Genomic DNA, 22,306 nt, shown 5'->3' with positions numbered 1-22,306 from the left:
TTGGAGTAAGCAGCACCACTGTGGAACCACATCTGCCGAAGCACGTCAAGACACTGGAAATAAATGAATTTTACTCCAAATGCAAAGTCATAAAGATAGGGGAAGGGCAAAGAAGACCGCAGACAGAGTATAGGCTATATGGCCAAAGATTGCAAACCTCACTCAAGGAAAAGGATCTTGGGGTGAGTATAATACCGAGCACATCTCCTGAGGCACACATCAACCAGATAACTGCTGCAGCATATGGGCGCCTGGCAAACCTAGGAATAGCGTTCCGATACCTCAGTAAGGAATCGTTTAAGACTCTGTACACCGTGTACGTCAGGCCTATACTGGAGTACGCAGCACCAGTTTGGAACCCACACCTGGTTAAGCACGTCAAGAAATTAGAGAAAGTGCATCGGTTTGCAACAAGACTGGTTCCATAGCTAAGGGGAATGTCCTACGAAAAAAGGTTAAGGAAAATTGGCCTGATGACACTGGAGGACAGGAGGGTTAGAGGAGACATGATAACGACATACAAAATGCTGCAAGGAATTGACAAGGTGGACAGCGACAGGATGTTCCAGAGATGGGACACAGAAACAAGGGGTCACAGTTGGAAGTTGAAGATTCAGATTAGTCAAGGGGATGTTAGGAAGTATTTCTTTAGTCACAGAGTTGTCAGGAAGTGGAATAGTTTCGCAAGTGTCGTAGTGGAGGCAGGAACCATACATAGTTTTAAGACGAGGTATAATAAAGCTTATGGAGCAGGGAGAGAGAGGACCTAGTAGCGATCAGTGAAGAGGCGGGGCCAGGAGCTATGAATCGACCCCTGCAGCCACAACTAGGTGAGTACACACACACACACACACACACACACACACACACACACACACACACACACACACCAGGAAACCTTCCCTACCAATTTCCTCTCTTCCACCTCTCACTTCCCCATCTCTCTCATATCACTTCCCATAGGTTTCTCTTCCCTGCCTCCTACCCTCCTACCGTCAAGTTATCTCTATCTCCCTCTTTTCTCTCTCCTGTTTTCTCTTCTCTCTCTCTTCTCCTCTCTCCCGTCTTCTCTCTTCTCCTCTCTCTCTCTCTCTTCTCTTTCTCTTCTCCTCTCTCTCTCTCTCTTCTCTTTCTCTTCTCCTCTCTCTCTCCCCTCTCTCTCTCCTCTCTCTCTCTCTTGTCTCTTCACCTCTCTCCTCTCTTCTTTCTCTCTCTCTCTCTCTCTCTCTCTCTCTCTCTCTCTCTCTCTCTCTCTGTCACACACACACGATTAAAAGAGACTTATAGAAGACTTCTCTTAAGAGTTTCAAGGTAGCTTCATTAAATGCTAAAATTGTTAAAAATGGAAAGTAACAATTACACTTCTTTTATAATTAACCAGTTCTGTGACTTTGTTATTAACCAGTTCTGTGACCCCAGAACAACAGATATTTGAGCCAGCAAATAAACCCCCCTAAATTCCACCGATACGACATTTGTCTTTGCAAACATACTGGGTCTAAAACCGTCAAAAAACAACAAAATTCCTTACATCAAGGGACTGCTCACAGAGTCAAATGCAATGTCTGCAGCATTCACAGAGACCCACATAAAGGATCATTATGACAACGAAATATGGATCCCAGGTTATAACCTATTCCGATGCAACAGACTAAACAGGCAACAAGGGGGGGGGGAGGTTGGCCTGTATGTCACAGAGTCGCTCATTTGCACAGAACTACTAAACACCTCAAATGATGTAGTTGAAGTTTTGGCGGTAAAGATTGAAAACCAAAACCTTGTCATTGTGGTAGTATACAAGCCTCCAGATGCAACTTCCCAGCAGTTCCAGGAGCAGCTTGAGAAAATTGACCACTGTCTGGAAAATCTCCCAACTCCTGCCCCAAACATCTTACTACTAGGAGATTTCAACCTGAGACACCTAAAATGGAGGAGTATAGCAAACAGTGTTATAGCAGAGATCACCCCGGGAGGCAGCTCAGATGAAAATTACCACACACACGAACTATTAAATCTCTGCAACAAATTCACCTTAAACCAGTCACGGTATTGTGCCTCTTTTTTTTGTTATTAATAGAAAATACAAGACTAGAAAATACGCCGGACCTCATCTTCACTAACACTGATGATCTGATACGTAATATAACTGTGTCAAAGACAATTCACTCAAATCAGAACATAATAGAGGTACAGACATGTGTGCACAGGGCTCTGGACCAGCAAAATGTGAGCAGTCATGAAGCTGTCTTCATGAAATTCAATTTCAATAACAAAAACATACAACGGGATCAAGTAAACCATGTCCTAAATGAAACAAGCTGGGAAGATATCCTAAACAACACGGATCCGAAAAAATGAATTCTGTGGTTCATGAGATCTTCTCAAATTGCAAATATCGAGATTAAGCTGACGGAATCTTATAGGAGACAAGAATCACAGGAAGAACTAAAAGCCATAAAGGAAATTGAAAAAAAAAAGAAAATTTTCTCTTATGTCAAATCTAAGGGAATAACATCCAGTATTGGGCCCCTGCTTAGGCGGGTTGGGACGTACACAGATGATAGCCAAGAAATGATTGAGATACTAAAGTCCCAGTATGACTCAGTGTTCAGCGAGTCACTGCCCACTCTAAGGGTCGACAATCCAAATGAATTCTCTATGAACAAAACCCAAAATTTGGTCATCCCAAAACTCTCGGATATTATTATAACTCCACAAGATTTTGAAGAGGCAGTTAATGACATGCCCATACACTGCCCCAGGCCCAGACTCGTGGAATTCCGTGTTCATCAAGAACTGCAAGAAGTCCCTATCGCGTGCCTTCAGCATTTTGAGAGGGAGCATGGACACAGGGGTCATCCCACACACACTAAAAACAACAGACATAGCCCCACTCCACAAAGGTGGCAGTAAAGCAATTGCAAAGAACTAAAGACCGATAGCACTAACATCCCATATTATAAAAATATTTGAGAAGGTTCTAAGAAGCAAGATAGCCAACCACCTAGATACCTATCAGTTACACAACCCAGGGCAACACGGGTTTAGAGCAGGTCGCTCCTGCCTGTCCCAGCTACTGGACCACTATGACAAGGTCCTGGATGCTGTAGAGGATAAACAAAATACAGATGTAGTATACACAGACTTTGCAAAAGCTTTCGACAAGTGTGACCATGGTGTAATAGCACACAAAATGCGGGATAAAGGAACAACGGGAAAAGTTAGTAGATGGATCTACAACTTCCTGACGAACAGAACACAAATAATAGTAAACAGAGTAAAGTCCCAGGCAGCCACGGTAAAAATCTCTGTTCCACAAGGCACAGTACTCGCTCCCATTCTATTCCTCATCCTCTGACATAGAGATGCAAGTCATAGCTCCGTGTCTTTCTTTGCGGATGACACCCGGATCACCATGGCAGTGACCTCCATCGAAGACACCGCGAGACTCCAAGAGGACATCAACCAAATCTTCGAATGGACCACTCAAAACAATATGAAGTTCAACGAGGAGAAATTTCAACTACTCAGATATGGAAAACTTGAAGAAATTAAAAATGTGTCAGGGTATACCACAAATTCTAACCATACAATAGAGCGGAAAAGTAATGTGAAGGACCTGGGAGTGATAATGTCAGAGGATCCCACCTTCAAAGACCACAATGTATCTACCTCATCCGCTAGGAAAATGATTGGATGGATAATGAGAACCTTCAAAACTAGGGATGCCAAGCCCATGAAGATTCTCTTCAAATCGTTTGTGCTCTCTAGGCTGGTATACTGCTGTACACCTTCAAGGCTGGCGACATTGCAGACCTGGAGAGTGTACAAAGAACTTTCACGGCACACATAAGTGCCATAAGGCACCTAAACTTCTGGGAACGGTTGAAGGTCCTTGACTTGTATTCCCTGGAATGCAGGCGAGAGAGATGCATGATAATATACACTTGGAAGGTCCTGGAGGGATTGGTACCAAACATGCACACGAAAATCACTCCATATGAAAGCAAAAGACCCGGCAGGAGATGCAACATTCCCCTGATGAAAAGCAGGGGGTGCCACGAGTACACTGAGAGACAACACAGTAAGTGTCCAGGGCCCAAGACTGTTAAGTTGCCTCCCAGCATACATAAGGGGGATTACCAATAGACCCCTGGCTGTCTTCAAGAAGGCACTGGACAGGCACCTAAAGTCAGTACCTGACCAGCCGAACTGTGGTTCGTACGTCAGTTTGCGTGTTGCCAACAGTAACAGCCTGGTTGTTCAGACCCTCATCCACCACGAGGCCTGGTCTCAGACCGAGCCGCGGGGGTGTTGACCCCCGAAACCCTCTCCAGGTAAACCAGTTCTGTGTCTTTGTTATTATCCAGTTCTGTGATTGTTATTAACCAGTTCTGTGACTGTTATTAACCAGTTCTGTGTCTTTGTTATTATCCAGTTCTGTGACTGTTATTAACCAGTTCTGTGACTGTTATTAACCAGTTCTGTGTCTTTGTTATTAACTAGTTCTGTGATTGTTATTAACCAGTTCTGTGACTGTTATTAACCAGTTCTGTGTCTTTGTTATTAACTAGTTCTGTGATTTTATTAACCAGTTCTGTGATTGCTATTAACCAGTTCTGTGACTGTTATTAACCAGTTCTGTGTCTTTGTTATTAACTAGTTCTGTGATTTTATTAACCAGTTCTGTGACTGTTATTAACCAGTTCTGTGTCTTTGTTATTAACTAATTCTGTGATTGTTATTAACCAGTTTTGTGACTGCTATTAACTAGTTCTGTGTCTTTGTTATTAGCTAGTTCTGTGACTGTTATTAACTAGTTCTGTGACTGTTATTAACCAATTCTGTGACTGTTATTAGCTAGTTCTGTGACTGTTATTATCCAGTTCTGTGACTGTTATTAACCAGTTCTGTGACTGTTATTAGCTTGTTCTGTGACTGTTATTAACCAGTTCTGTGACTGTTATTAGCCAGTTCTGTGACTGTTATTAACTAGTTCTGTGACTGTTATTAACCAGTTCTGTGACTGTTATTAACCAGTTCTGTGACTGTTATTAACCAGTTCTGTGACTGTTATTAACTAGTTCTGTGACTGTTATTAACCAGTTCTGTGACTGTTATTAACCAGTTCTCTAACTGTTATTAACTAGTTCTGTGACTGTTATTAACCAGTTCTGTGGCTGTTATTAACCAGTTCTGTGACTGTTATTAACTAGTTCTGTGACTGTTATTAACCAGTTCTGTGACTGTTATTAACCAGTTCTGTGACTGTTATTAACTAGTTCTGTGACTGTTATTAACTAGTTCTGTGACTGTTATTAACCAGTTCTGTGACTGTTATTAACCAGTTCTGTGACTGTTATTAACTAGTTCTGTGACTGTTATTAACCAGTTCTGTGACTGTTATTAACCAGTTCTGTGACTTATTAACTAGTTCTGTGACTGCTATTAACTAGTTCTGTGACTGTTATTAACCAGTTCTGTGACTGTTATTAACTAGTTCTGTGACTGATATTAACTACTTCTGTGACTGTTATTAATCAGTTCTGTGACTGATATTAACTAGTTCTGTGACTGTTATTAACCAGTTCTGTGACTGTTATTAACTAGTTCTGTGACTGTTATTAACTAGTTCTGTGACTGCTATTAACTACTTCTGTGACTGTTATCAGTTCTGTGACTGATATTAACTAGTTCTGTGACTGTTATTAACCAGTTCTGTGACTGTTATTAACCACTTCTGTGACTTATTAACTAGTTCTGTGACTTATTAACTAGTTCTGTGACTGTTATTAACCAGTTCTGTGACTGTTATTAACTAGTTCTGTGACTGCTATTAACTACTTCTGTGACTGTTATCAGTTCTGTGACTGATATTAACTAGTTCTGTGACTGTTATTAACCAGTTCTGTGACTGTTATTAACTAGCTCTGTGACTGTTATTAACCAGTTCTGTGACTGTTATTAACTAGTTCTTTGACTGTTATTAACCAGTTCTGTGACTGTTATTAACTAGTTCTTTGACTGTTATTAACCAGTTCTGTGACTGTTATTAACTAGTTCTGTGACTGTTATTAACCAATTCTGTGTCTTTCATTTTAACCAGTTGTGTGTCTTTGTTATTAACCAGTTCTGTGTCTTGATTTTTTTAGACGAGGAAGTTTTAATGGAAGTAATGTTCAATGACGTCGCTTATGTCATAGTGCTGACGTGATGATGGTAGTGCTGACGTGATGATGGTAGTGCTGACATGATGATGGTAGTGCTGACATGATGGTAGTGCTGACATGATGATGGTAGTGCTGACATGATGATGGTAGTGCTGACGTGATGATGGTAGTGCTGACGTGATGATGGTAGTGCTGACGTGATGATGGTAGTGCTGACGATGATGGTAGTGCTGACATGATGATGGTAGTGCTGACGTGATGATGGTAGTGCTGACATGATGATGGTAGTGCTGACGTGATGGTAGTGCTGACATGATGATGGTAGTGCTGACATGATGATGGTAGTGCTGACGTGATGATGGTAGTGCTAGCGTGATGATGGTAGTGCTGACGTGATGATGGTAGTGCTGACGATGATGGTAGTGCTGACATGATGATGGTAGTGCTGACATGATGGTAGTGCTGACGTGATGATGGTAATGCTGACGTGATGATGGTAGTGCTGACGTGATGATGGTAGTGCTGACGTGATGATGGTAGTGCTGACGTGATGATGGTAGTGCTGACATGATGATGGTAGTGCTGACGTGATGATGGTAGTGCTGACGTGATGATGGCAGTGCTGACGTGATGATGGTAGTGCTAACGTGATGATGGTAGTGCTGACGTGATGATGGTAGTGCTGACATGATGATGGTAGTGCTGACATGATGGTAGTGCTGACGTGATGATGGTAGTGCTGACATGATGATGGTAGTGCTGACGTGATGATGGTAGTGCTGACATGATGATGGTAGTGCTGACGTGATGATGGTAGTGCTGACGTGATGATGGTAGTGCTGACATGATGATGGTAGTGCTGACGTGATGATGGTAGTGCTGACGTGATGATGGTAGTGCTGACATGATGATGGTAGTGCTGACGTGATGATGGTAGTGCTGACATGATGATGGTAGTGCTGACGTGATGATGGTAGTGCTGACATGATGATGGTACTGCTGACGTGATGATGGTAGTGCTGACGTGATGATGGTAGTGCTGACATGATGATGGTAGTGCTGACGTGATGATGGTAGTGCTGACATAATGATGGTAGTGCTGACATGATGATGGTAGTGCTGACGTGATGATGGTAGTGCTGACATGATGATGGTAGTGCTGACGTGATGATGGTAGTGCTGACATGATGATGGTAGTGCTGACGTGATGATGGTAGTGCTGACGTGATGATGGTAGTGCTGACATGATGATGGTAGTGCTGACGTGATGATGGTAGTGCTGACGTGATGATGGTAGTGCTGACATGATGATGGTAGTGCTGACGTGATGATGGTAGTGCTGACATGATGATGGTAGTGCTGACGTGATGATGGTAGTGCTGACATGATGATGGTAGTGCTGACATGATGATGGTAGTGCTGACGTGATGATGGTAGTGCTGACGTGATGATGGTAGTGCTGACATGATGATGGTAGTGCTGACGTGATGATGGTAGTGCTGACGTGATGGTAGTGCTGACATGATGATGGTAGTGCTGACATGATGATGGTAGTGCTGACGTGATGATGGTAGTGCTGACGTGATGATGGTAGTGCTGACGTGATGATGGTAGTGCTGACGTGATGATGGTAGTGCTGACATGATGATGTTAGTGCTGACGTGATGATCGTAGTGCTGACGTGATGATGGTAGTGCTGACATGATGATGGTAGTGCTGACGTGATGGTAGTGCTGACATGATGATGGTAGTGCTGACGTGATGATGGTAGTGCTGACATGATGATGGTAGTGCTGACGTGATGATGGTAGTGCTGACATGATCATGGTAGTGCTGACATGATGATGGTAGTGCTGACATGATGATGGTAGTGCTGACGTGATGATGGTAGTGCTGACGTGATGGTAGTGCTGACGTGATGATGGTAGTGCTGACATGATGATGGTAGTGCTGACATGATGATGGTAGTGCTGACGTGATAATGGTAGTGCTGACGTGATGATGGTAGTGCTGACATGATGATGGTAGTGCTGACATGATGATGGTAGTGCTGACGTGATGATGGTAGTGCTGACATGATGATGGTAGTGCTGACGTGATGATGGTAGTGCTGACGTGATGATGGTAGTGCTGACGTGATGATGGTAGTGCTGACGTGATGATGGTAGTGCTGACATGATGATGGTAGTGCTGACGTGATGATGGTAGTGCTGACGTGATGATGGTAGTGCTGACATGATGATGGTAGTGCTGACGTGATGATGGTAGTGCTGACATGATGATGGTAGTGCTGACGTGATGATGGTAGTGCTGACGTGATGATGGTAGTGCTGACGTGATGATGGTAGTGCTGACGTGATGATGGTAGTGCTGACGTGATGATGGTAGTGCTGACGTGATGATGGTAGTGCTGACGTGATGATGGTAGTGCTGACATGATGATGGTAGTGCTGACATGATTATGGTAGTGCTGACATGATGATGGTAGTGCTGACGTGATGGTAGTGCTGACGTAATGATGGTAGTGCTGACGTGATGATGGTAGTGCTGACGTGATGATGGTAGTGCTGACATGATGATGGTAGTGCTGACGTGATGATGGTAGTGCTGACATGATGATGGTAGTGCTGACGTGATGATGGTAGTGCTGACGTGATGATGGTAGTGCTGACATGACGATGGTAGTGCTGACGTGACGATGGTAGTGCTGACATGATGATGGTAGTGCTGACGTGATGATGGTAGTGCTGACATGATGGTAGTGCTGACGTGATGATGGTAGTGCTGACGTGATGATGGTAGTGCTGACGTGATGATGGTAGTGCTGACGTGATGATGGTAGTGCTGACATGATGATGGTAGTGCTGACGTGATGATGGTAGTGCTGACGTGATGATGGTAGTGCTGACATGATGATGGTAATGCTGACGTGATGATGGTAGTGCTGACGTGATGATGGTAGTGCTGACATGATGATGGTAGTGCTGACGTGATGATGGTAGTGCTGACGTCATGGTAGTGCTGACATGATGGTAGTGCTGACATGATGATGGTAGTGCTGACGTGATGATGGTAGTGCTGACGTGATGATGGTAGTGCTGACATGATGATGGTAGTGCTGACATGATGGTAGTGCTGACGTGATGACGGTAGTGCTGACATGATGATAGTAGTGCTGACGTGATGATGGTAGTGCTGACGTGATGATGGTAGTGCTGACATGATGATGTTAGTGCTGACGTGATGATGGTAGTGCTGACGTGATGATGGTAGTGCTGACATGATGATGGTAGTGCTGACGTGATGATGATAGTGCTGACATGATGGTAGTGCTGACATGATGATGGTAGTGCTGACGTGATGATGGTAGTGCTGACGTGATGATGGTAGTGCTGACGTGATGATGGTAGTGCTGACGTGATGATGGTAGTGCTGACGTGATGATGGTAGTGCTGACATGATGATGGTAGTGCTGACGTGATGATGGTAGTGCTGACGTGATGATGGTAGTGCTGACATGATGATGGTAGTGCTGACATGATGATGGTAGTGCTGACATGATGATGGTAGTGCTGACGTGATGATGGTAGTGCTGACGTGATGATGGTAGTGCTGACATGATGATGGTAGTGCTGACATGATGATGGTAGTGCTGACATGATGGTAGTGCTGACATGATGATGGTAGTGCTGACGTGATGATGGTAGTGCTGACGTGATGATGGTAGTGCTGACATGATGATGGTAGTGCTGACATGATGATGGTAGTGCTGACGTGATGATGGTAGTGCTGACGTGATGATGGTAGTGCTGACATGATGGTAGTGCTGACGTGATGATGGTAGTGCTGACGTGATGGTAGTGCTGACGTGATGATGGTAGTGCTGACGTGATGATGGTAGTGCTGACATGATGATGGTAGTGCTGACGTGATGATGGTAGTGCTGACGTGATGATGGTAGTGCTGACGTGATGATGGTAGTGCGGACGTGATGATGGTAGTGCTGACATGATGATGGTAGTGCTGACGTGATGATGGTAGTGCTGACGTGATGATGGTAGTGCTGACATGATGATGGTAGTGCTGACGTGATGATGGTAGTGCTGACGTGATGATGGTAGTGCTGACGTGATGATGGTAGTGCTGACGTGAAGATGGTAGTGCTGACATGATGGTAGTGCTGACATGATGGTAGTGCTGACGTGATGATGGTAGTGCTGACGTGATGATGGTAGTGCTGACGTGATGATGGTAGTGCTGACGTGATGATGGTAGTGCTGACATGATGATGGTAGTGCTGACGTGATGATGGTAGTGCTGACATGATGGTAGTGCTGACGTGATGATGGTAGTGCTGACATGATGATGGTAGTGCTGACATGATGATGGTAGTGCTGACATGATGATGGTAGTGCTGACATGATGATGGTAGTGCTGACGTGATGATGGTAGTGCTGACGTGATGATGGTAGTGCTGACGTGATGATTGTAGTGCTGACGTGATGATGGTAGTGCTGACGTGATGGTAGTGCTGACATGATGATGGTAGTGCTGACGTGATGATGGTAGTGCTGACGTGATGATGGTAGTGCTGACATGATGGTAGTGCTGACGTGATGATGGTAGTGCTGACGTGATGATGGTAGTGCTGACTTGATGATGGTAGTGCTGACATGATGATGGTAGTGCTGACGTGATGATGATAGTGCTGACATGATGATGGTAGTGCTGACGTGATGATGGTAGTGCTGACGTGATGATGGTAGTGCTGACGTGATGATGGTAGTGCTGACGTGATGATGGTAGTGCTGACATGATGATGGTAGTGCTGACGTGATGATGGTAGTGCTGACATGATGATGGTAGTGCTGACGTGATGATTGTAGTGCTGACGTGATGATGGTAGTGCTGACGTGATGGTAGTGCTGACATGATGATGGTAGTGCTGACGTGATGATGGTAGTGCTGACGTGATGATTGTAGTGCTGACATGATGATGGTAGTGCTGACGTGATGATGGTAGTGCTGACGTGATGATGGTAGTGCTGACATGATGATGGTAGTGCTGACGTGATGATGGTAGTGCTGACATGATGATGGTAGTGCTGACGTGATGATGGTAGTGCTGACGTGATGATGGTAGTGATGTGATGATGGTAACGATGACGCGATGATGGTAGGTTGATGGTGGTGATGTATGTGATGAGGTGGTGACGAGGGTGGTGGTGGTGGTTGTGGTGAGGGTGGCAGTAGTGGTGATAATGATGAGGGTGTTGGTGGCGCTATCACCATCACCACCAACACCCACGTCACAGTCACCACCACCCGGGTGGCAGTAGTGATGATAGTGACGAGGGAGTTGGTGGTGATAGTGACGAAGGTGTTGATGGTGGCAGTAGTGGTGATAGTGCCGAGGGTGTTGGTAATGGTGATAGTGACCAGGGAGTTGGTGGTGATAGTGACGAGGGAGTTGATGGTGGTGGTGATAGTGGCGAAGGTGTTAATGGTGGCAGTAGTGGTGATAGTGCCGAGGGTGTTGGTAATGGTGATAGTGACGAGGGAGTTGATGGTGGTGGTGATAGTGGCGAAGGTGTTGATGGTGGCAGTAGTGGTGATAGTGCCGAGAGTGTTGGTGGTGGTAATAGTGACGAGGGAGTTGATGGTGGTGATAGTGGCGAAGGTGTTGATGGTGGCAATAGTGGTGATAGTGCCGAGAGTGTTGGCGGTGGTGATAGTGACAATGTTGATGGTGGTGATAGTGACGAGGGTGGTGGTGGTGATAGTGATTAAGTGTTGATGATAGTATGTCTTTTCGGGGCCCATCTGAAATTTCCCGGTTTATGTAAATGGCGCGATTTCAATTCATAGGTATCCCCGTGAAGCGAGAACTGAGTAGATTTATAGGTATCCCCGTAAAGGGATAACATAGGGGATTTATAGGTATCCCCGTAAAGGGATAACATAGGGGATTTATAGGTATCCCCGTAAAGGGATAACATAGGGGATTTATAGGTATCCCCGTAAAGGGATAACATAGGGGATTTATAGGTATCTTCGTAAAGGGATAGCATAGGGAATTTATAGTTATCCCCATGAAGGGATAACATAGGGAATTTATAGGTATCCTCGTAAAGGGATAATATAGGGGATTTATAGGTATCCCTGTAAAGGGATAATATAGTGGATTTATAGGTATCCCTGTAAAGGGATAATATAGTGGATTTATAGGTATCCCTATAAAGGGATAATATAGGGGATTTATAGGCATCCTCGTGAAGGGATAATATAAGGGATTTATAGGTATCCCGTAAAGGGATAATATAGAGGATATATAGGTATCCCCGTAAAGGGATAATATAGAGGATTTATAGGTATCCCTGTAAAGGGATAATATAGGGGATTTTTAGGCATCCTCGTAAAGGGATAATATAAGGGATTTATAGGTATCCCCATAAAGGGATAATATAGGGGATTTATATGTATCCCTGTAAAGGGATAATATAGGAGATTTATAGGTATCCCCGTAAAGGGATAATATAGGGGATTTATATGTATCCCTGTAAAGGGACAATATAGGGAATTTATAGGTATCCCTGTATAGGGATAATATAGAGGATTTATAGGTATTCGTGTATAAGGATAATAAAGGAGATTTATAGGTATCCCTGTAAAGGGACAATAAAGGGGATTTATAGGTATCCCTGTAAAGGGACAATAAAGGGGATTTATAGGTATCCCTGTAAAGGGACAATATAGGGGATTTATAGGTATCCCTGTAAAGGGACAATAAAGGGGATTTATAGGTATCCCTGTAAAGGGACAATATAGGGGATTTATAGGTATCCCTGTAAAGGGACAATAAAGGGGATTTATAGGTATCCCTTTAAAGGGACAATAAAGGGGATTTATAGGTATCCCTGTAAAGGGACAATAAAGGGGATTTATAGGTATCCCTGTAAAGGGACAATAAAGGGGATTTATAGGTATCCCTGTAAAGGGACAATATAGGGGATTTATAGGTATCCCTGTAAAGGGACAATAAAGGGGATTTATAGGTATCCCTTTAAAGGGACAATAAAGGGGATTTATAGGTATCCCTGTAAAGGGACAATAAAGGGGATTTATAGGTATCCCTGTAAAGGGACAATAAAGAGGATTTATAGGTATCCCTGTAAAGGGACAATATAGGGGATATATAGGTATCCCTGTAAAGGGACAATATAGGGGATATATAGGTATCCCTGTAAAGGGATAACCATAGTATAGTGGATTTATAGTTATCTCCGTAGAGAGATTACTATAGTGACTCTCAGGTTGTTTCTTACTCCAAAGTTTCATTTCCATCACTTGATAATGGTTCGTCTGTTCGGCTTCAAACCTTCAATTCTTGTATATTGTGCATAAAGGCAGGCTCAGGTTCATACTGGACGCTGTAGGTCTACCTTTACGATTTCTGTACGATAACTCGAGAATGCCTTGCCCGAACCTCTTCAAACTACTAGTGCCGGAGGTTGATTATGATCGTTATTAGTCTATAGTGATCAAAATTCGTCCATTTTTATAATATGAGGATTTTTTTGGTTTCCATGTAATAACTTGAGAATGATTCTACTGGTAGGTTTTAAACTTGCCTGAAAAAATTTGGTACTTTTCTGCTAGAAAAATGACAGGATGGATAATGAGAACCTTCAAAACTAGGGAGGCCAAGCCCATGATGACACTCTTCAGGTCACTTGTTCTATCTAGGCTGGAATATTGCTGCACACTAACAGCACCTTTCAAGGCAGGTGAAATTGCTGACCTAGAAAATGTACAGAGAACCTTCACGGCGCGCATAACGGAGATAAAACACCTCAATTACTGGGAGCGCTTGAGGTTCCTAAACCTGTATTCCCTGGAACGCAGGCGGGAGAGATACATGATTATATACACCTGGAAAATCCTAGAGGGACTAGTACCGAACTTGCACACGAAAATCACTCACTACGAAAGCAAAAGACTTGGCAGACGATGCAACATCCCCCCAATGAAAAGCAGGGGTGTCACTAGCACGTTAAGAGACCATACAATAAGTGTCAGGGGCCCGGTGGCCTGGTGGCTAAAGCTCCCGCTTCACACACGGAGGGCCCGGGTTCGATTCCCGGCGGGTGGAAACATTTCGACACGTTTCCTTACACCTGTTATCCTGTTCACCTAGCAGCAAATAGGTACCTGGGTGTTAGTCGACTGGTGTGGGTCGCATCCTGGGGGACAAGATTAAGGACCCCAATGGAAATAAGTTAGACAGTCCTCGATGACGCACTGACTTTCTTGGGTTATCCTGGGTGGCTAATCCTCCGGGGTTAAAAATCCGAACGAAATCTTATCTTATCTTATCTAACTGCCTCCCAGCATACATAAGGGGGATTACCAACAGACCTCTGGCTGTCTTCAAGCTGGCACTGGACAAGCACCTAAAGTCGGTTCCTGACCAGCCGGGCTGTGGCTCGTACGTTGGTTTGCGTGCAGCCAGCAGTAACAGCCTGGTTGATCAGGCTCTGATCCACCAGGAGGCCTGGTCACAGACCGGGCCTCGGGGGCGTTGACCCCCGGAACTCTCTCCAGGTAAACTCCAGGTTGCTTAGGTTTCTTGTGTAGGTGCTGGTGGCAGCTGATATTAACATTAGACGGTGTGCCTTTATATGAAGCACTAAACCCGCGTGGGCTATTCAGCGCAATACACAGCGAAGAATAATAGTATAAAGTACCGACAAGAAAATAAGCAAGACACATGTGCAACAATTAGTTATCTTTATTTACAAAGGCTTCGCCTACACAGTAGGCTTCTTCAGTCGAGTACAGACGAGGCGGTAGAAGCAGCAGACATATAGAAACGATGAAATCAGTCCACCCTTGAAGACGTTGTTTTGAGGTGGTCAGTCCCTCAGCCTGGAGAAGAGTTCTGCTCCATAGTCTGGGACAATGTGAAACTGAAGCAACAGTGTGGAGACTTGTACTGTCAAAAGTGAGGCTTAGATAATCTTGACAGGAGAAACAGAATCCACTAGCAGAAGTAAGAATGTAATTATTGAAAGAGCAGGTCCCTCCCTTTTCACTTGTAGCTAGTGGTCAGACAAAAAATTATCAAGATACCGACAGGATCGAAGGCTCGACCCTCTGTTCACTACTAAGAATTACATACACGCTACCTTAGTGTATCACCCTTACCTGCTGAACGTTAGATGAGAGGTTCACTATCATCTGCTCTCAGATGAACAATAGGCGAGGGAGGGAAGGAGCGAGCATGGGAGGGAGGCAGAGGTACATGATTCCTCTTACATCGAGTACGCACCACTCACTTGGATGGCCTGCCCCCATCTCCGCACTTTGGACTCCTGATACCGGGGGGGACAGCTCCTGATTCAGGAAGTTTGAGCTACTCTTACCCATCCTTAGATCAAACCTCATAACCTCCCATTTCCCCAAGGTAATGTATGATCACTACGGGTTTTTAACGCTTTCCCATGAACATAATTGGAAGTATGAGGAATCAGGGAACATACGAGGTAAGTCACGTCCAGCAGCCACACGCTGGTCTCACTTTCTGCCAAACAGCAGCCAATTTAGAGGTCCAGGGGCTACCTAAAAATGCCCCTAAATGTTGTTATACTTAGGGCCCCTGGACTCCTAGACCTCTAAATCCGCAGGTGTCAGCTATTGCACTAGGGGGTTACTTAAACAACAGAGACAGACATACGACAAACTCTATGACTGTCGCTGCTCAACTACCATCTTGCTGTGTAAATCGATTTTTTTTTAAATAAATATTCAAAAAAATATGACAACGATAAATATTTGTCCAGGACGACCACAAACGTCCAAAGTTAGAGATAAGGTTGACACTCACGGAGAGTTAATTAAGAATCAAGTAGTTAATGATGCACGGCTTGGGACTCCCTGAAACTGGCAGCTGCCCCACACGAATACCACCTGGTGGTTCACACTTACACTCACTCACTCATTTGACCATAAACAGAAATATTAATCTCAATCTTAAAATAATGAATCCTGTGATACTCCAATACTGAAACTACGTACAGTGCCAAAACAAAAGCATTCACATTGCTAAACTCACAAACTAGTATTTAGTCACTTAGCCATAATACCAACTTACCTCATAATTTGTAATATTTTACAATTAAGAATAAAACTAAGTCTGCCCGAAATGCCTAGCCATGCTAAGCGTTCTAGTGGTACACTCTGTAATCACAATTTTACTACATGTAAACCACACAATAACCAAATTTCTGTAAACTCAGCATTGTAATCCTTATAGAGAATAAACTTTGAATTCCTCCCTGCTGTACTGGAGATAGATGTCAAGCCAGTGTGGAAGCGCATGTGTAGTCCCACACTACCTGCTTGTCGTCTGTCCAGGCTTGAAAGGTGATACAATCTAGACGCTTTTAGTTACCACCAGATTTGGGGTGGCTTCCTAATTGCTGGGCATCCAGTTGTTACGAGGCTCCTCTTGATGATGCTATTAACCTCTTCTTGCCTTGCAGTTTTATTATCAGAGCTATGTCAAACTAGACCATGGTACCTGAATCAATTTCTCGATTCACTGTCGAAGGGGCTTTGATAGTGGGTTCCTTGAATGATAGGTGTGGTTATTAACACTTCACATTCGATGCTCCTGGCTTTATTGATAATAATCCGGGAAGTTATCTGCCATGTCCTACCGTTCTGGTATCTGTGCCAGCACTAACTCTCTGGGTGTCACTCAAGCGGGCTTTGAAACGCTGGGGTCGAGATCTGACCCTTCCCATTCCCTAGCCATCTTAATGGCTTTGGATATACAAAGCTGGTATGCTTAACAAGTATACATACTACTGACATCACTGCCGCAGATACATCTGTGTTCGGCAAGGGCAACACCAATGCTGATGGTCTGTAGGTCGATGCGTGTGCCAGGAGAGGAGTTAGGGACAGCCAGTAGGAAACCATCTGCAGAAGGAGCTTTCACTGCTAGGAAGTAGACACACACTGGAGCGCTGTTGAATCTATATTAACCACTATTGGGCCATCCCAGTGTGACTGAAGATGTTTGGGGGACCAGGTCAGGTTTCAGAGCCCGTTAGATTATCCCAGAGCGTTGCTCCCTCAACGAACTTTTATTCACGAACTCTAACATTGTCACTAAGAAGTTCAGAGAGAATCGCTGCTACAAGTTCACTGGATGCCACACATAAAGACAGGAAAGCAGGTAGCGCATCTTTGATGCCTTACGGACACCAACACCACCTAGTCTGACTGGATGTGTAATTTGATCCCGCTGTTTGTCTTCTAGAGTAAGGTTGAGTACTTTTGTAAATATCAACCTCAGCATTCTCATGCAGTATAATGTTATATAAAGATGCACATCTTAGGAAATATATTAACCTGGGCAGACTCGAGCACTTTGTGAGAAGGTACAAGGAATCATGGGTGTCAAGATTGCCTATTCGTTGATCCATTCTCCTCAACTCGTCCAGTTTCTTCCTGAGAATTGAGTAAATGGCATCAGTTACCAGAGGTGCTCCAAACAAGACGCTATTTGTTGGGTCAATGACTGATGCTCCTGGTAGTATGGATCACACTGTATCCATCACTTGTTGGTTGTAGACAGTGATATGTGTGAATGATGTTGAAAGTGTTTCTTTTTGGGTCACCCTGCCTCGGTAGGAGACGGCAGGGGTGTTGAATATATATATGTATATATATATATATACATATATAAATATACATATATATATATATATATATATATATATATATATATATATATTTAGGTAGTAGGTTGGTAGACAGCAACCACCCAGGGAAGTACTACCGTCCTGCCAGATGACTGTGAAACAAAAACCTGTAACTGTTTGGCATGATGGTAGGATTGCTGGTTTCTTTTTCTGTCTCATAAACACGCTAAGATAACAGGGATATCTTGCTACTCCTACTTACACTTTGGTCACACTTCACAGACACGCACATGCATATATATATATATACATACATCTAGGTTTTTCTCCTTTTTCTAAATAGCTCTTGTTCTTTTTTATTTCTTCTATTGTCCATGGGGAAGTGGAAAAGAATCTTTCCTCCGTAAGCCATGCGTGTCGTATGAGGCGACTAAAATGCCGGGAGCAATGGGCTAGTAACCCCTTCTCCTGTATACAATTACTAAAAAAGAGAAGAAGAAAAACTTTATAAAACTGGGTTGCTTAAATGTGCGTGGATGTAGTGCGGATGACAAGAAACAGATGATTGCTGATGTTATGAATGAAAAGAAGTTGGATGTCCTGGCCCTAAGCGAAACAAAGCTGAAGGGGGTAGGAGAGTTTCAGTGGGGGGAAATAAATGGGATTAAATCTGGAGTATCTGAGAGAGTTAGAGCAAAGGAAGGGGTAGCAGTAATGTTAAATGATCAGTTATGGAAGGAGAAAAGAGAATATGAATGTGTAAATTCAAGAATTATGTGTAAAGTAAAAGGACACAAGTGCAACTAATGTGACATTTATTGTGGCAACGTTTCGCTCTCCAGGAGCTTTATCAAGCCATTACAAACAATACATGGACACAGAGGGTATATAAAGGCTCAGAGTGAGGTGAATACTAGTGAGGTACCATTTCGATGTTCACTAGTGGTAGTAGTAGTAGTAGTAGTGGTAGTGACAAAAGTAATACAATATGGTAGAGCAATTAATTCGTACATGAGTAAAAGGATATAAAAGCTATTACTTGGGTAACATAAAAATAGGTAACATAAAAATGTACGAATTAATTGCTCTACCATATTGTATTACTTTTGTCACTACCACTACTACTACTACTACTACCACTAGTGAACATCGAAATGGTACCTCACTAGTATTCACCTCACTCTGAGCCTTTATATACCCTCTGTGTCCATGTATTGTTTGTAATGGCTTGATAAAGCTCCTGGAGAGCGAAACGTTGCCACAATAAATGTCACATTAGTTGCACTTGTGTCCTTTTACTTTACATATTGTCGGTAATTCTACCAACTTTATTACAAGAATTATGTGGATTAAAGTAAAGGTTGGATGCGAGAAGTGGGTCATAATAAGCGTGTATGCACCTGGAGAAGAGAGGAATGCAGAGGAGAGAGAGAGATTTTGGGAGATGTTAAGTGAATGTATAGGAGCCTTTGAACCAAGTGAGAGAGTAATTGTGGTAGGGGACTTGAATGCTAAAGTAGGAGAAACTTTTAGAGAGGGTGTGGTAGGTAAGTTTGGGGTGCCAGGTGTAAATGATAATGGGAGCCCTTTGATTGAACTTTGTATAGAAAGGGGTTTAGTTATAGGTAATACATATTTTAAGAAAAAGAGGATAAATAAGTATACACGATATGATGTAGGGCGAAATGACAGTAGTTTGTTGGATTATGTATTGGTAGATAAAAGACTGTTGAGTAGACTTCAGGATGTACATGTTTATAGAGGGGCCACAGATATATCAGATCACTTTCTAGTTGTAGCTACACTGAGAGTAAAAGGTAGATGGGATACAAGGAGAATAGAAGCATCAGGGAAGAGAGAGGTGAAGGTTTATAAACTAAAAGAGGAGGCAGTTAGGGTAAGATATAAACAGCTATTGGAGGATAGATGGGCTAATGAGAGCATAGGCAATGGGGTCGAAGAGGTATGGGGTAGGTTTAAAAATGTAGTGTTAGAGTGTTCAGCAGAAGTTTGTGGTTACAGGAAAGTGGGTGCAGGAGGGAAGAGGAGCGATTGGTGGAATGATGATGTAAAGAGAGTAGTAAGGGAGAAAAAGTTAGCATATGAGAAGTTTTTACAAAGTAGAAGTGATGCAAGGAGGGAAGAGTATATGGAGAAAAAGAGAGAAGTTAAGAGAGTGGTGAAGCAATGTAAAAAGAGAGCAAATGAGAGAGTGGGTGAGATGTTATCAACAAATTTTGTTGAAAATAAGAAAAAGTTTTGGAGTGAGATTAACAAGTTAAGAAAGCCTAGAGAACAAATGGATTTGTCAGTTAAAAATAGGAGAGGAGAGTTATTAAATGGAGAGTTAGAGGTATTGGGAAGATGGAAGGAATATTTTGAGAAATTGTTAAATGTTGATGAAGATAGGGAAGCTGTGATTTCGTGTATAGGGCAAGGAGGAATAACATCTTGTAGGAGTGAGGAAGAGCCAGTTGTGAGTGTGGGGGAAGTTCGTGAGGCAGTAGGTAAAATGAAAGGGGGTAAGGCAGCCGGGATTGATGGGATAAAGATAGAAATGTTAAAAGCAGGTGGGGATATAGTTTTGGAGTGGTTGGTGCAATTATTTAATAAATGTATGGAAGAGGGTAAGGTACCTAGGGATTGGCAGAGAGCATGCATAGTTCCTTTGTATAAAGGCAAAGGGGATAAAAGAGAGTGCAAAAATTATAGGGGGATAAGTCTGTTGAGTGTACCTGGTAAAGTGTATGGTAGAGTTATAATTGAAAGAATTAAGAGTAAGACGGAGAATAGGATAGCAGATGAACAAGGAGGCTTTAGGAAAGGTAGGGGGTGTGTGGACCAGGTGTTTACAGTGAAACATATAAGTGAACAGTATTTAGATAAGACTAAAGAGGTCTTTGTGGCATTTATGGATTTGGAAAAGGCGTATGACAGGGTGGATAGGGGGGCAATGTGGCAGATGTTGCAAGTGTATGGTGTAGGAGGTAGGTTACTGAAAGCAGTGAAGAGTTTTTACGAGGATAGTGAGGCTCAAGTTAGAGTATGTAGGAAAGAGGGAAATTTTTTCCCAGTAAAAGTAGGCCTTAGACAAGGATGTGTGATGTCACCGTGGTTGTTTAATATATTTATAGATGGGGTTGTAAGAGAAGTAAATTCGAGGGTCTTGGCAAGAGGCGTGGAGTTAAAAGATAAAGAATCACACACAAAGTGGGAGTTGTCACAGCTGCTCTTTGCTGATGACACTGTGCTCTTGGGAGATTCTGAAGAGAAGTTGCAGAGATTGGTGGATGAATTTGGTAGGGTGTGCAAAAGAAGAAAATTAAAGGTGAATACAGGAAAGAGTAAGGTTATGAGGATAACAAAAAGATTAGGTGATGAAAGATTGAATATCAGATTGGAGGGAGAGAGTATGGAGGAGGTGAACGTATTCAGATATTTGGGAGTGGACGTGTCAGCGGATGGGTCTATGAAAGATGAGGTGAATCATAGAATTGATGAGGGAAAAAGAGTGAGTGGTGCACTTAGGAGTCTGTGGAGACAAAGAACTTTGTCCTTGGAGGCAAAGAGGGGAATGTATGAGAGTATAGTTTTACCAACGCTCTTATATGGGTGTGAAGCGTGGGTGATGAATGTTGCAGCGAGGAGAAGGCTGGAGGCAGTGGAGATGTCATGTCTGAGGGCAATGTGTGGTGTGAATATAATGCAGAGAATTCGTAGTTTGGAAGTTAGGAGGAGGTGCGGGATTACCAAAACTGTTGTCCAGAGGGCTGAGGAAGGGTTGTTGAGGTGGTTCGGACATGTAGAGAGAATGGAGTGAAACAGAATGACTTCAAGAGTGTATCAGTCTGTAGTGGAAGGAAGGCGGGGTAGGGGTCGGCCTAGGAAGGGTTGGAGGGAGGGGGTAAAGGAGGTTTTGTGTGCGAGGGGCTTGGACTTCCAGCAGGCATGCGTGAGCGTGTTTGATAGGAGTGAATGGAGACAAATGGTTTTTAATACTTGACGTGCTGTTGGAGTGTGAGCAAAGTAACATTTATGAAGGGATTCAGGGAAACCGGCAGGCCGGACTTGAGTCCTGGAGATGGGAAGTACAGTGCCTGCACTCTGAAGGAGGGGTGTTAATGTTGCAGTTTAAAAACTGTAGTGTAAAGCACCCTTCTGGCAAGACAGTGATGGAGTGAATGATGGTGAAAGTTTTTCTTTTTCGGGCCACCCTGCCTTGGTGGGAATCGGCCGGTGTGATAAAAAAAAAAAAAAATATATATATATATATATATATATATATATAAATATATATATATATATATATAAATATATATATATATATATATATAATGTCGTGCCGAATAGGCAGAACTTGCGATCTTGGCTTAAATAGCAACGCTCATCTTGCCATATAGGACAAGTGAAAATTTGTGTATG

Source organism: Cherax quadricarinatus, chromosome 56, assembly GCF_038502225.1.
Source record: "Cherax quadricarinatus isolate ZL_2023a chromosome 56, ASM3850222v1, whole genome shotgun sequence".
NCBI classification, from domain to species: Eukaryota; Metazoa; Arthropoda; class Malacostraca; order Decapoda; family Parastacidae; genus Cherax; species Cherax quadricarinatus.
The sequence above is the reverse complement of the archived record's forward strand: the minus strand, read 5'-3'. Positions refer to the sequence as shown.